The sequence below is a fragment of the Octopus sinensis genome, linkage group LG6 (assembly GCF_006345805.1).
Source record: "Octopus sinensis linkage group LG6, ASM634580v1, whole genome shotgun sequence".
In the NCBI taxonomy this organism is placed as follows: domain Eukaryota; kingdom Metazoa; phylum Mollusca; class Cephalopoda; order Octopoda; family Octopodidae; genus Octopus; species Octopus sinensis.
The window spans coordinates 83,504,066-83,516,984 of record NC_043002.1 but is presented as its reverse complement, the minus strand read 5'-3'; the positions used below and the strand labels follow the sequence as shown (position 1 = coordinate 83,516,984).

At 36.6% G+C, this 12,919-nt stretch overlaps 1 protein-coding gene across 2 annotated transcripts in view; it reads right to left on the bottom strand.

The window, feature by feature from the left end:
* Positions 1-12,919, bottom strand: part of LOC115212781 (N-chimaerin) — a 176,824-nt gene that overhangs the window by 64,626 nt on the left and 99,279 nt on the right. The gene's annotated exons all lie outside the window — the stretch shown is intronic.

The window sequence follows — 12,919 nt, the reverse complement described above, 5'->3', positions numbered from 1 at the left end:
GACATGAAATGGTCAATCGGTTATTTGTAAAACTTAACCCTTTCGATACCAACCTGCCTGAAACTGCCTCTGATTCTGTAGTACAAATGTCTTGTTTTCAAAAGTTCTGAATTAAAATCTGCCACCAAACCTTTGTCACAATTTATGTTCCTAACACTAGCTTAATGATAACTAAGTTATTTTACTAAATTCATTATTATATTTTAAATAATTGAAAGAAACACAGAGCACCTCAAAATAAATATGGTAATGAAAGGGTTAATGGTGGCCTATGAACCACTGCCACTATTAGTCCTCATCACGCACACACAGACACACATAGAAACACACACACAAACACACAGCTGCTCGTGCACCTAGAGCTGATCACTGGCTATCCATTAAGGAATGTTGCTGATTTCATGGTCAATGGTAAGAGTGTAAACTGTGACCTTAGACGCACTAGATGCTAATTATTATGGTCGATTATAGACTTATTACTTTGAGAAAAATGACTCATCAAACAGATGATCTGGTGCTTTTCTGACATAGTTGTTTTATTCTGGAGGTATTAAAATGTTGGCTTCAGAGTTTTCCCCCTACTCCCTTGTAGCCACCTAGATTATTAAAGCAATACCCCTTTAGTTTCATAGACATTTAAACACTATTTCCATCATTATGATTTAATCTCATACTGGTCTGAAAATAATTCAAAATAATAACCAGAATTGACTAACAAATAATGAAAAATATTTCAATGGTAATATAAAAGGAAGTAAAAATATATTTTATTCTTTTACTTATTTCAGTCATTTGACTGCGGCCATGCTGGAGCACCACCTTTAGTCAAACAAATCGACCCCAGGACTTATTCTTTCGTAAGCCTAGTACTTATTTTATTGGTCTCTTTTGCCAAACTGCCAAGTTATGGGGATGTAAACACACCAATACATACATACATGACAAGCTTCTTTCAGTTTCCATCTACCAAATCCACTCATAAGAAACTTGCCCAAAGTGCCACGCAGTGGGACTGAACCCAGAACCATGGGGTTGGGAACCAAGGTTCTTAATGCACAGCCACCCCATATACCATATTTCACATATTTAAGTCACACTATTTTATACGTGATTTAAATTGGAAAACACCAGGGTACAACTTATAATAAGTAATTATAGTATGTGTGTGTGTGTGTGTATGAGAGAGAGAGAGAGCTATTTTTGGAATATATACATTGTTTTGGGTTTTCTCTAAATGCATGATTTTCTGTTTAAAATATTAATTAATGAAAAGTTAATAATAAAAAATTAATGAAAATTGTTTTCCAAATCCAGCCAATTTTCTGATTCAAAGTGAAATTACAAACCAGGATAATCCAATTATTATTTCACTATTATTTTTTAAAAAAAATATCTGTATTTAAAACTCACTGACAGACATTTCAAAGTAGTAAGATGCGATAATATTAATTCAAGGTTTTATGAAATGATATTACAGTCTTTAACCCGTTTAGTGCTCAATTTCTTCACATTGTTTTGAATTAATCACACATTACTTTGTAGCTTCAAGATTTTAATGGTGTACTTGTATATTTTTAGAATGACATTGTAGGATAAGTGTGAGAGGTTGGATCAGGTCAGTTTAAACATAAAACAGGTAGAATATTTGGACCAGATATGGCCAAATTAAATGCTAAAAGGTTAAATATTTGTTATATTCAGTTTAGAATACTGCTTTTATTTAATCAAAGGAGCAGGAGATTATTTTTATCTATCATTTATAAAGAAATCATTAACAGAGAATTATTGGAAGGTATTTCATCCTCAGTTTTGGATTTGCCCTAATGCATAGAACATCCTCCTAATTTTAAGAGATTTTACTTGAAAAATATTATATCTAAAATTATTGTGAACTACAGAAGCCCTAAAATATTACATTGACCAGCTCCAGGAAGCATAAGTTTAAATTAGAAATGCTTTCCTAGGGGCTTCTTTAGCTAACAACTGAGATCTGTTGATTGCAAAGCAAGGTAAAATGTGAACTATTAAGAGAACCTAAAATAATTTTATTAAAATGGGGCACACATTGTCAATCACCAGACTCCTCTTAGATGAATACCATTCTATATTAGAAGCATTCAACCAGGTCTCTAGATTGAGTATAACATCCTTCTATCCACCAACTAAACTCTGAATAGGATCATGAGCATTGTTCTTGTTCTACTGCCTAAACTAAGAAAATGAATAATGTACTTCAACCTCAATAGTATACGCTCCTACATAATTTATTGATAACCATAACAAAAGTATTAACTCACCTTAACCAATGCTAATAATTAGTTTCCAGGTGTTATAAATCCAAATGGTTAAACTGAATTCATTTGATCAAAATCTAAACAAAACACTCACAGACATTCCCCAGGCTCTGAAACACAGTTGAGCTTTGTCTTCTCTCTCCCTTTTTCAACTACTACTATGTTGCTACAATGGCCTCTATACCTCAAAGTCGTCTTGTACCTTCTCCACACAGTCACTTCTGACCTATTTGTCTCTCGACCTCTTGTCACCTTTATTATGTCCACCACTACCTATGACCCAGCACTAACCACTACACTCACACTTTCCTCTTACCCAGTCTCTGAGGGCCTTCAAAACCATGAGTATTGCCCTTCCCTCTAGATCAGTGGTTCTCAACCATATTTTACCAGTGCGCCCTTAGATTCCTATATTACTCAGGTAGACTTTCATAGCCATTTGATGTTTACAAAATCCTATTATATTTTTATAATTAAATACCATTAAGAATTGTATTTTTAAAAATTATTAAAATATTTTGTGTATTGTAGAAGTATAACCAATTTATTGTGCACAAGCTTTAACAACAAAATCTTATATGGACCCTGTTTGAGAATCACTGCTCTAGACCTAGGAAAAAATTTAAATAATAATAATAATAATAATAATAATAATCATCCTTTAACGTTTATTTTCCATACTGGCATAGATTGGATGGTTTGACCAGAGTTGGCAAGCTGGAGAGCTGGACCAGGTTCCAGTCTGATTTAGCTTGATTTCTATGGCTGGATACCCTTCCTAATGCCAACCACCTTAAAGTGTGTACTGAGTGCTTTTAATGTGGCACTGGCATGAGCACTTTTACATGGCACCAGTCCAAGAGCTTTTTGCATGGCACCAGTACAGGACTCTTTCAGGCCAATCCTCTTCACCAGGGGATGCAGCCATAATATTCCTGCTGCAGAGGATGATGAATAGATAATGGTAAAATATTTTTTTCACAACATTGCCTGCTAATAAGTATTGATACTGTGGAGAACATGATTTTATGGCTAACATTTTCAAAGAAATCACATGTTAAAGTCTCAACATGTCACTTCAGATAATAGAGCTAAACACTTCCATTTGAAATGGTTAAAACAGGGGTTCTCAATCATTTTTTAATCTATGGACCCATTTGATTACTATTTTATTCTGCTGGACCCCCATAGTCATTCAATGCTGAAAAACTAGTTTTATAGAAACTTCTTTCAAAATTCCTATTTTGTTTTCCACACATTAAGTTGTGTAAGTTGAACTCTGTAAAATGTTAGAGAAAGAAACTTAGTTGTTCTTGCAGTACAAACCAATAAATATATCTAAAAAATTTTCAGGAGCCCTTAAAATACTATTGTGAATCCCCCAATTTACTATATTATTGCATGGATCCCACCCAAAATCTTTAAAATAATGGGTTTCTTTAACCCCGTGGTTAAAGAAACCCACTATTTATTCAAATTCGTTATAGCTATTGTTTAGTTGTTTTATCACAATTTAACTAACTATATATTTAACAAGTAAGTTGTCATAAGAATTTTTTTTAAAAACTTGATTAAAATTTTTTAATAATTTTCTATCTAATGATTACAAAAATTTATTAAAATTCATAAAACATTGAGTATAAGGAAACAAAATAAATCAGATATACTCTCTTTTATTTGTTTCAGTCATTTGACTGTGGCCATGCTGGAGCACCACCTTTAGTCGTGCAAATCGACCCCAGGACTTATTCTATCGGTCTTTTTTGCCGAACCGCTAAGTTACGGGGACGTAAACACACCAGCATCGGTTGTCAAGCGATGTTGGGGGGACAAACACAAACATACACACACACACACACATATATATATACATATAATTGATAGGCTTCTTTCAGTTTCCGTCTACCAAATCCACTCACAAAGCTTTGGTCGGCCCGAGGCTATAGTAGAAGACACTTGCCCAAGGTGCCACGCAGTGGGACTGAACCCAGAACCATGTGGTTCGTAAGCAAGCTACTTACCACATAGGCACTCAAATCCAAGACAAGTTATATGTAAAACTGAAATATACTATCTCTCTCTGTGCATGTGTGTGCATGGTTGCATCTATCCTTTTTAATTCTAATACTCAACTTATTTTGCTATAGGACTCTAATAGGTATTTCATAAAATCTGTTTACACAGCGTCAAAATATTCAAATACATTAGTCAGCTGAATTTCTAGCTTGTTTTTCTCAAGATTTTTATAACTTTCAGTGATAAAAGTTCTTATCATTAATAATACAGTTAAATTGCTTTACAAACTACTGCCAGAGAGCTATTTAAAGCTGGGAGTGGAATTGATATTACTTCACCAAAGTAGCAAAGAGCATTGGCTGCTCTGCTGACAATTATCTTACAATGAGCCAATGATGAAGCCACATATGTGGTTAGTTGACCAGCTAAGAATAGCAGCCAAAATCACTCTAATCATTACTTATCACCTTAAAAAAGGCCACGTCATTTACTGTGGTTCTAGATGGGTTGTTATACCTGGTATGTTATGGATCAAAAGGTTGGCAGAACCAAGCCAAATATCAACTAGTTCACACAAAAAAAAAAAAGAAAAGAAAAAGTATAATACTTAAATATGTATTCAGAATTGTATTTTCATTCCTTGAAGTGCAAAATGTTTTATTTTTTAATGCACAAACACTTATTTTTACAGACTTAAAAAGGGGTCTCCTCTGAAGCAGGGAAGCTCATTTGAGAACAATAAAGCCAATTCACTGCCATGCTGTATGTTGTGCAAGCCTAATATAGATTTTTTTTTGGTTAAGAAATTACTATTTAAATCAATGCCATTATTTAGAACCAAATAGAGAAAGGGAACAATACTGTCATTTAATCTACTGTAGTTAGATGTGGAACTGTTATCTACTTCAAGATAAGACTTCTATTTAATAGAGAATAAGATTGGGCTCAACTATCATTTAGCTGAAATATGCTGAGATAGAGTGGCCAATGGTATGATAATACAAACAGAACCATTATCATACTCATTTTTACTCTTTTACTTGTTTCAGTCATTTGACTGCGGCCATGCTGGAGCACCACCTTTAGCCGAGGAAATCGACCCCAGGACTTATTGTATAGGTTGCTTTTGCTGAACCACTAAGTTACGGGGATGTAAACACACCAGCATCGGTTGTCGAGGGATGTTGGGGGGGACAAACACAGACACACAAACATATACACATACATACGATGGGCTTCTTTCAGTTTCTGTCTGCCAAATCCACTCACAAGGCTTTGGTCGGCCCGAGGCTATAGTAAAAGACACTTGCAGTGGGAATGAACCCGGAACCATGTGCTTGGTAAGCAAGCTACTAACCACACAGTCACTCCTGCACCTGTACATTATTTTTTGATTCATCTATGGATTGGATAGGTTTTCTCCAATATGTTGTCTTGTCATTTGTTGTGTCTTTTACGATCTCCTTCTTCAACTCCACACTTTAACAACTCATATCCTCCTTCACTTTCACAACATATCTTCCTTGGTTGTCTTCTTCCACATGTTCTTCATATTTGGATTGTTTTATCCAACCATCATGTAATTGTCTCATTAAGAATTTGGTTCATTAATGTGATACTTCTTTAGTTACTCCTTGACTATGTGAGTAAGTTATGAGCATCTCGCACTGCCACAGAATTTCAGTGTCTCAGATATCTCTGATAGTGCGGCTGTTTCATCTAATTTCATATCTTTGTGTTTTCAATTATACACCTATCAATTTCAAAAGTTGATCCCCGTGTTTAGTTTATTCTGGGTAGTCATCACTCTCCAATACATTCTCCTCATTCAGCAACATCTCATATTAAAGCTTCAATGCCTCTTCTCAGCATCAATGAAGGTAAGTGCACCACTATTATTTTAAACACACTTTTCCCCAACAATGTCTTGATTCACACCGACAAGCGATTTTGCAATCTGGAACACCTTACACCTCTGAGCACTGGCAAACCTTTTACTTTCAGTTTCTCTCATATCAGTTTGCTAAAACTGTCTAACTCCCCTTCTAAGTAAACTGATATCATTCCCTGTTCCTCAATTACTTCGAATCTTCCCTGGCCTGTCACTTAGATATATGTCTCTATTTACTGTATTATTTCACCACTATGTCGCCTTTCATCTGGCTAGAACCTTGTTCCATTCACAAATATGGTATGCGAATCTTACAGAAATTCCCAGTTCTCCTCCCTATTTTATAGGTTTCTGTCTCCTCAATATATGTCAACTAGTATTTCTCTGAACCTGCATCTTGTTGAGAGATCTCTCACCTCCTACACATTATTTCTCCAAATTGTGGATTTCTGAATCTGCCTAGCTTTTATCTTAAGGTTGCTAACCACTAGGTTGTGTTGTGTGGTACATTCTTCACAGAGGAAGAACCAGCTGCTTAATCTGATTCCTGGTGAGTATGGAATCTACCTGGCTTGCATCTTCACCTCACTGGTAAGTGATCAGCAGTTAACTGAAGTTAGAGTTGCAGACATCCGGGTCACCTGCCTCAGTCCCTCCTCATTCCTTGTGCCATATTCATACTTCCAGGTACACTGGAGTGTCATGATGCTATTGCCTAACATGCCCATTAAAACCCACCAGCTGTAGTAATGAAGCCGATTCATTATCAAGAGATTCTGTAAGAGGACCTCACAGAATCAGTCCTTTTGCTCATCTCCCAGTCCTGACTAATGAGCATTATTGTTGTGTTGTCCATGACTAGTCTAAGCCTAATTATTTCCTTACATACTCTACTTTGATTACTTTATACATTTCTCTTCCAACAATATACCTATTTCACCCACCCAAGCTGTTACTCACCCCAAAGAATTAGTAATTGTGTTCCTGGGGAGTCTAGCTTACCACTGATATACAGCACATATGTTCTTACCTCCACTCCTGCATATCTACATCTCCAGCTTTATCTCCTTTTTGCTAACACTGATGGTGGGAACCTTGAGGTTTTGTACCTGACAGAATGAAGCTATCTTCTGGTGTGCAAACTATTTTATGTTTGAAGTGTTTAATAAAATACAAAATTTTCATGAAAATGTCAGACAATTAATCAAACAATACATTTACTGTGAACAAAAACTGAGGAAAATTTCATCACAAAATATATCAAATGTTAAGTGCATCTCTATTGAATATATTTAAAAAAAAAAAGTCAGAAGAATCAGGAAAAATTATGAATTTACCAAAATGGGTTGTAATAGCAAAAGATTGAGAACCATTGATAGATACCTTTTCAGATTTATGACATTCTCCCCATACAGATATCATGGACAGAAATAGAAATGTTAGCTGCTATGTGTCATGTATAAATTTTGGAACTTTGGATGATGAAATATGAGATTATTTTATAGTACTTCACAAGAAAAGAAAGGAAGAAACTGAGAAAGGAGAAATTAGATATTGTGTGGGCAGTGAAATCGCAAACAGAAATGTTACAGTACTTCACAAAGAAAACTATATGAAAAGTGAGCAGTGTGGAATTAGATATCAGTGGGTGCACAATGACGCGTAATGATATTTTAGGAAGATTGGCAAAGAATCAAAACGTCAGGTGGATCACAAACTCTGCTATAACCAACAAATGAGCAAGCCAAAAACTAAAGACTAAAGTACAGTCAAGAATCCAACAAACTGGTGAGGGTTGGTGTCAGTAACAATGAATACTGTGACAAGTAGGAAGTCTGATGTTTCTGGCTCTATCTTTCAACAGACAGCAGATGAGGGTAAAGTTGTTGTTAACCTGGTTGGCAGTACAAGAAGTATTGAAGAGCAAAAGCCTTGATATGTCAGACTTTTGACTTGTAGCAACTGAATTTACTCAACATTCTACAAACTCTCCAACTAAAGAGTAAGATATGAAGTTAGTGAATGGGACCCATTTAGTGTGCTAGAGTGGATTTAGGTACAAACAGGGTTCACATTGTAATGCAGAAACAACACTGTCTGTGACAGCAGCAGCATTGTTGTCATTATCATTACTAGCAAATCTGCCCATCTACGATGGAGGCAAGTCATAACAGTAGTATGTATTGAGGAATGTGTAAATGGACATGATAGATTATTGGGTGATGTCTTACAGAAATCACATTATTGTTGGTGATACAGCATTCTGTTGCAGCTGTATGACGTGTGTTTGTGACTAAGTGACATGTGATGACGATTCACTCCCGAGCTGAAATAGGCTCCTAGCCTCTGCATCATGAATGGTTATGTGGACCATTCCTAATGAAAGTCAGAGCTTTCTTTGACCACTACATTAAAAGTATTAAGAAAAAAATGTTATTTAGATGTACTTTTATTTTAGTTGTTTACACTATTTTACACATGTTTATACTCGTATACATTCAAATTTCACAAATTTCTTTATTTGAATTATGAATCCTATTCCTTTTGATAATATCAATATGATTACAAAACTTCTTTGTAGATGATATTTTCTGTTTGGTCGATACTAACTTTCAAATTTCTGGAGTCTGTTGCTCTACTCATCGCAACATACAATTGGCCATGTGTAAACATCGGAGTGGGTAAAAATACACCTACATCATCTAAAGTCTGGCCCTGTGCTTTGTTTGTTATGACTGTGTGAGCAGAATCTTAAGGATTGCAAAAAATCTAACTAAGACTTACCTCTCACTGTTCTATGCGAATAATGTGTGGATGTTCTGGTACCATGGGTTATTCTAATTGACAAAACTAAGATGTAAACAACAGCCACTTCAGTTAACCATTTTGAATCCTGTTCAAGACTGACACACTTCAATAACCACTAAATAATCACACACACTTTTTTACATTTACTTTTCACTACTAACAATCCTCGTGACCCCTTTTGTATCTATGACGGGGCCACAAACTATACAACGAAAATTCAGAGTTACTCACTGTCGGTGAATATTTAGTAAAAATGCGAAGGTGGTTAATCAATTCAAAAATCAATACCCACAAAATAATCATACTTTCTGATATTTTTGATGCTAAAAACCTTCCTGATGACCATCTTTGTAATCCCAAAAAATATTGTAACCATTGGCCCAGCTGTCTGGCAGTGAAGAGGGAACACACAAACAGACAGACATAATGCCCTTTATAGTAAGATTATTGCCACCACTAAGGTAACGAGCTGGCAGAATCATTAGCATGCCAGGAAAAATGATTAGCTGCATTTTGTCCATCTTTATGTTCTGAGTTCAAATTCCACCAAAGTCCACTTTACCTTTCATCCTTTAGGGGTTGATGAAATAAGCACCAGTTGAGCAATGGGGTTGATGTAATCAACTTACCTCCAAACCTGAAATTGCTGGTCTTGTTCCAAAATTTGAAACTATTATCATCACTGCCACTGCTGATATTATGGTACTACCACCAACATTACTGTTTCTATGTGTATTTTCCCACACCAGAATGGGCTATATGAAACTTTTTGAGGTAGATTTTCTACAGTTGGATGCTCTTCCTGTTGCCAGGCCTTATTTATCCTGTAATATATTTTAACATTTCACTGATCCTTACACATCATACACATAGGCGCAGGAGTGGCTGTGTGGTAAGTAGCTTGTTTACTGACCACATGGTTCCAGGTTCAGTCCCACTGCGTGGCACCTTGGACAAGTGTCTTCTACTATAGCCTCGGGCTGACCAAAGCCTTGTGAGTGGATTTGGTAGATGGAAACTGAAAGAAGCCTGTCGTATATATATATGTATGTATGTGTGTGTGTTTGTCCCCCTAGCATTGCTTGACAACCGATGCTGGTGTGTTTATGTCCCCGTTACTTAGCGGTTCGGCAAAAGAGACCGATAGAATAAGTACTGGGCTTACAAAAGAATAAGTCCTGGGGTCGAGTTGCTCGACTAAAGGCGGTGCTCCAGCATAGCCGCAGTCAAATGACTGAAACAAGTAAAAGAATAGGGTAAAGAGTATCCACTGATAGAATATTTGTTCACTGGAGAAAGTAAACAATTTCACTGCCCTTTGCTCAGATAATGCTAATGACAATATGTAAATTGACCTTCTTGTATACCCACATACAAACAAACATATATCTATAGAGTTCCTTTTTTGGAATGGTAAATCTAAGATAACGCTATAAATAATAGCATATAAATATTGGGTTGAATAAAAAACCTTTTTATAAAAAAGTCAATGGCTGCCTGTATCTGTGTGTGTGTGTGTGACTGAATAACTGACAGGCTACCACACAATTTGTCTCGTAATTCTATTCACAAGGCATTGCAATGGATCAGGGTTACAGTAGAAGATATTTGCTCTGCAATGCCATACAGTGGGATTGAACACAAAATCATAAGGTTGTGAAGCAAACTTCATTACAGCAAAACCATGCCCATGCTGATGAGGAATTCTCTTTTTCTAAGAATGCAGTATGATGCAGTACAGTAGTAAAACAGTAAAAAAAAAAAAAGACCTACAGAGACAAGAAAGGATGTGATTAAAAAAATGGTCTGTTAGATATACAACTTCAAAGTCAGTTTATTTGTCTGGTAGTGGTAGGGGCTGTTAGAAAATATGTGTGCATTAGAGTCATCAGTGTACACATGAGATGCTAGTGATGGTATGGTGATTGTGGATGGCCATGGTTGGAATGCTTTTGATCATAAGTATCTTGATAGGAGTTGACCTGGGGATAAGCAATGAAATACAGACAAATATGACTCAGTATATTAATTTATTCATCACTCACATTGTACTGGTACTGAAAACTAATCTAATATTCAGTTCTCACTGACTGGTGAGAATAAAAAAAAAAAACTTCTTTGAAATAAAAAATAGAATTATATTAAAGTTATTGTTATACATTATTAGATATGTATCAACTATAACTGGTGCAGGTTTAATCGAGAGCAAAGTTAATTAAAAGGCACCGACATAGCAGTATAGATGAGAAGTTAGCTTCGCAGCCAAGTGGTCATATGTTTGATGCCACTGCATAATATTTTGGACAAGTAGATTCTCTACATAGTCTAAAGTTAATACTTGCTGAGTGGTGTGGCGGTGTGGTTAAGAAGCTTGCCTCCCAACCAAATAGTTTGTTTCATTCCTACTGCATGCCATATATATATGGTTTTGTCTCTAATTTAATATAATATATGTATATATATATATATATATTTCTTTACTACACACAAGGGGCTAAACACAGAGAGGACAAACAAGGACAGACAAATGGATTAAGTCGATAATATCGACCCCAGTGTGTAACTAGTACTTATTTAATCGACCCCGAAAGGATGAAAGGCAAAGTCGACCTCGGCAGAAGTTGAACTCAGAACGTAGTGACAGATGAAATACTACTAAGCATTTCACCTGGCGTGCTAACATTTCTGCCAGCTCACCATATATATATATATATATATATGTACACACACACACACACACACATGTGAGTGCATGTATGTATGTATGTATGTGAATGCATATATGTTTGTGCTTCTTTATCTTGATATCACATTGTAAATGAATGCCATTCATTTCCAATACTCTGTGACAACATATCTAGGCTTGAAAACAAGCAAGGGCGGTGACAGGAATGGTATCTGGCTGTACAACATCTGCCTCAAAAATTCCACCCAGCCCATGCAAGCATAGGAAAGTGGATATTAAAAGCAATAATGGTAAGCACAAATATGTTTGTATGGTTAAGGAATTCACTAAAAATATGTAGTTTGTTCCAACTCCATGCACTTGGGCTGGTGTCTTCTACTATGGCCTCAGGCTGACCAATGTATTGGGAGAAGCATTCTTAGATGGAGATTCTAACAAAGCTCATTGTGTGATGTGTATGGGTGGGGTGGCATGTATATGAGCTTGTGTGTACCTTTCGTCTTGAGATTGAAACAAGATCACCATCCACATGAACAATGTATTTGCAATCTGCTACGAAAAGTTGCCAGTCACTGAGCTGTTCATTGGAAACAGAAGGTAGGCTGCTGGAAGAGCATCCAGCTAAAAAAAAATCTGTCTTGACAAGTTTCTTCAGTATAGAGAAGGTGGACACTACAATAATGATATATATTATCATCATCATTTTCCACACTGAAATAAATGTCAATGGAAAGAGTAGTTGTGATACCTGTCCCGGTGGCACATAAAAAGCACCATCCGAACGTGGTCAATGCCAGCGCCGCCTCGACTGGCTTCCGTGCCGGTGGAACGTAAAAGGCACCATCCGAACGTGGCCGATGCCAGTGCCGCCTTGACTGGCTTCCGTGCCAGTGGCACATTAAAAGCACCAACCGATCGGGGTCGATGCCAGACTCCCCTGGCAACTGTGCCGGTGGCACGTAAAAAGCACCCACTACACTCGCGGAGTGGTTGGCGTTAGGAATGGCATCCAGCTGTAGAAACACTGCCAGATCAGACTGGAGCCTAGTGCAGCCCCAGTCGAACCGTCCAACCCATGCTAGCGCGGAAAACGGACGTTAAACGATGATGATGATGATGAATCAGATGAAGACTATTGAAGCAGTTATTCTGTGGCCAGATGTCCTTCCTATTCCCAACCCTCACCTGTTTCCTGGCACAATAACATTTTCCCCAGAGCCAGAC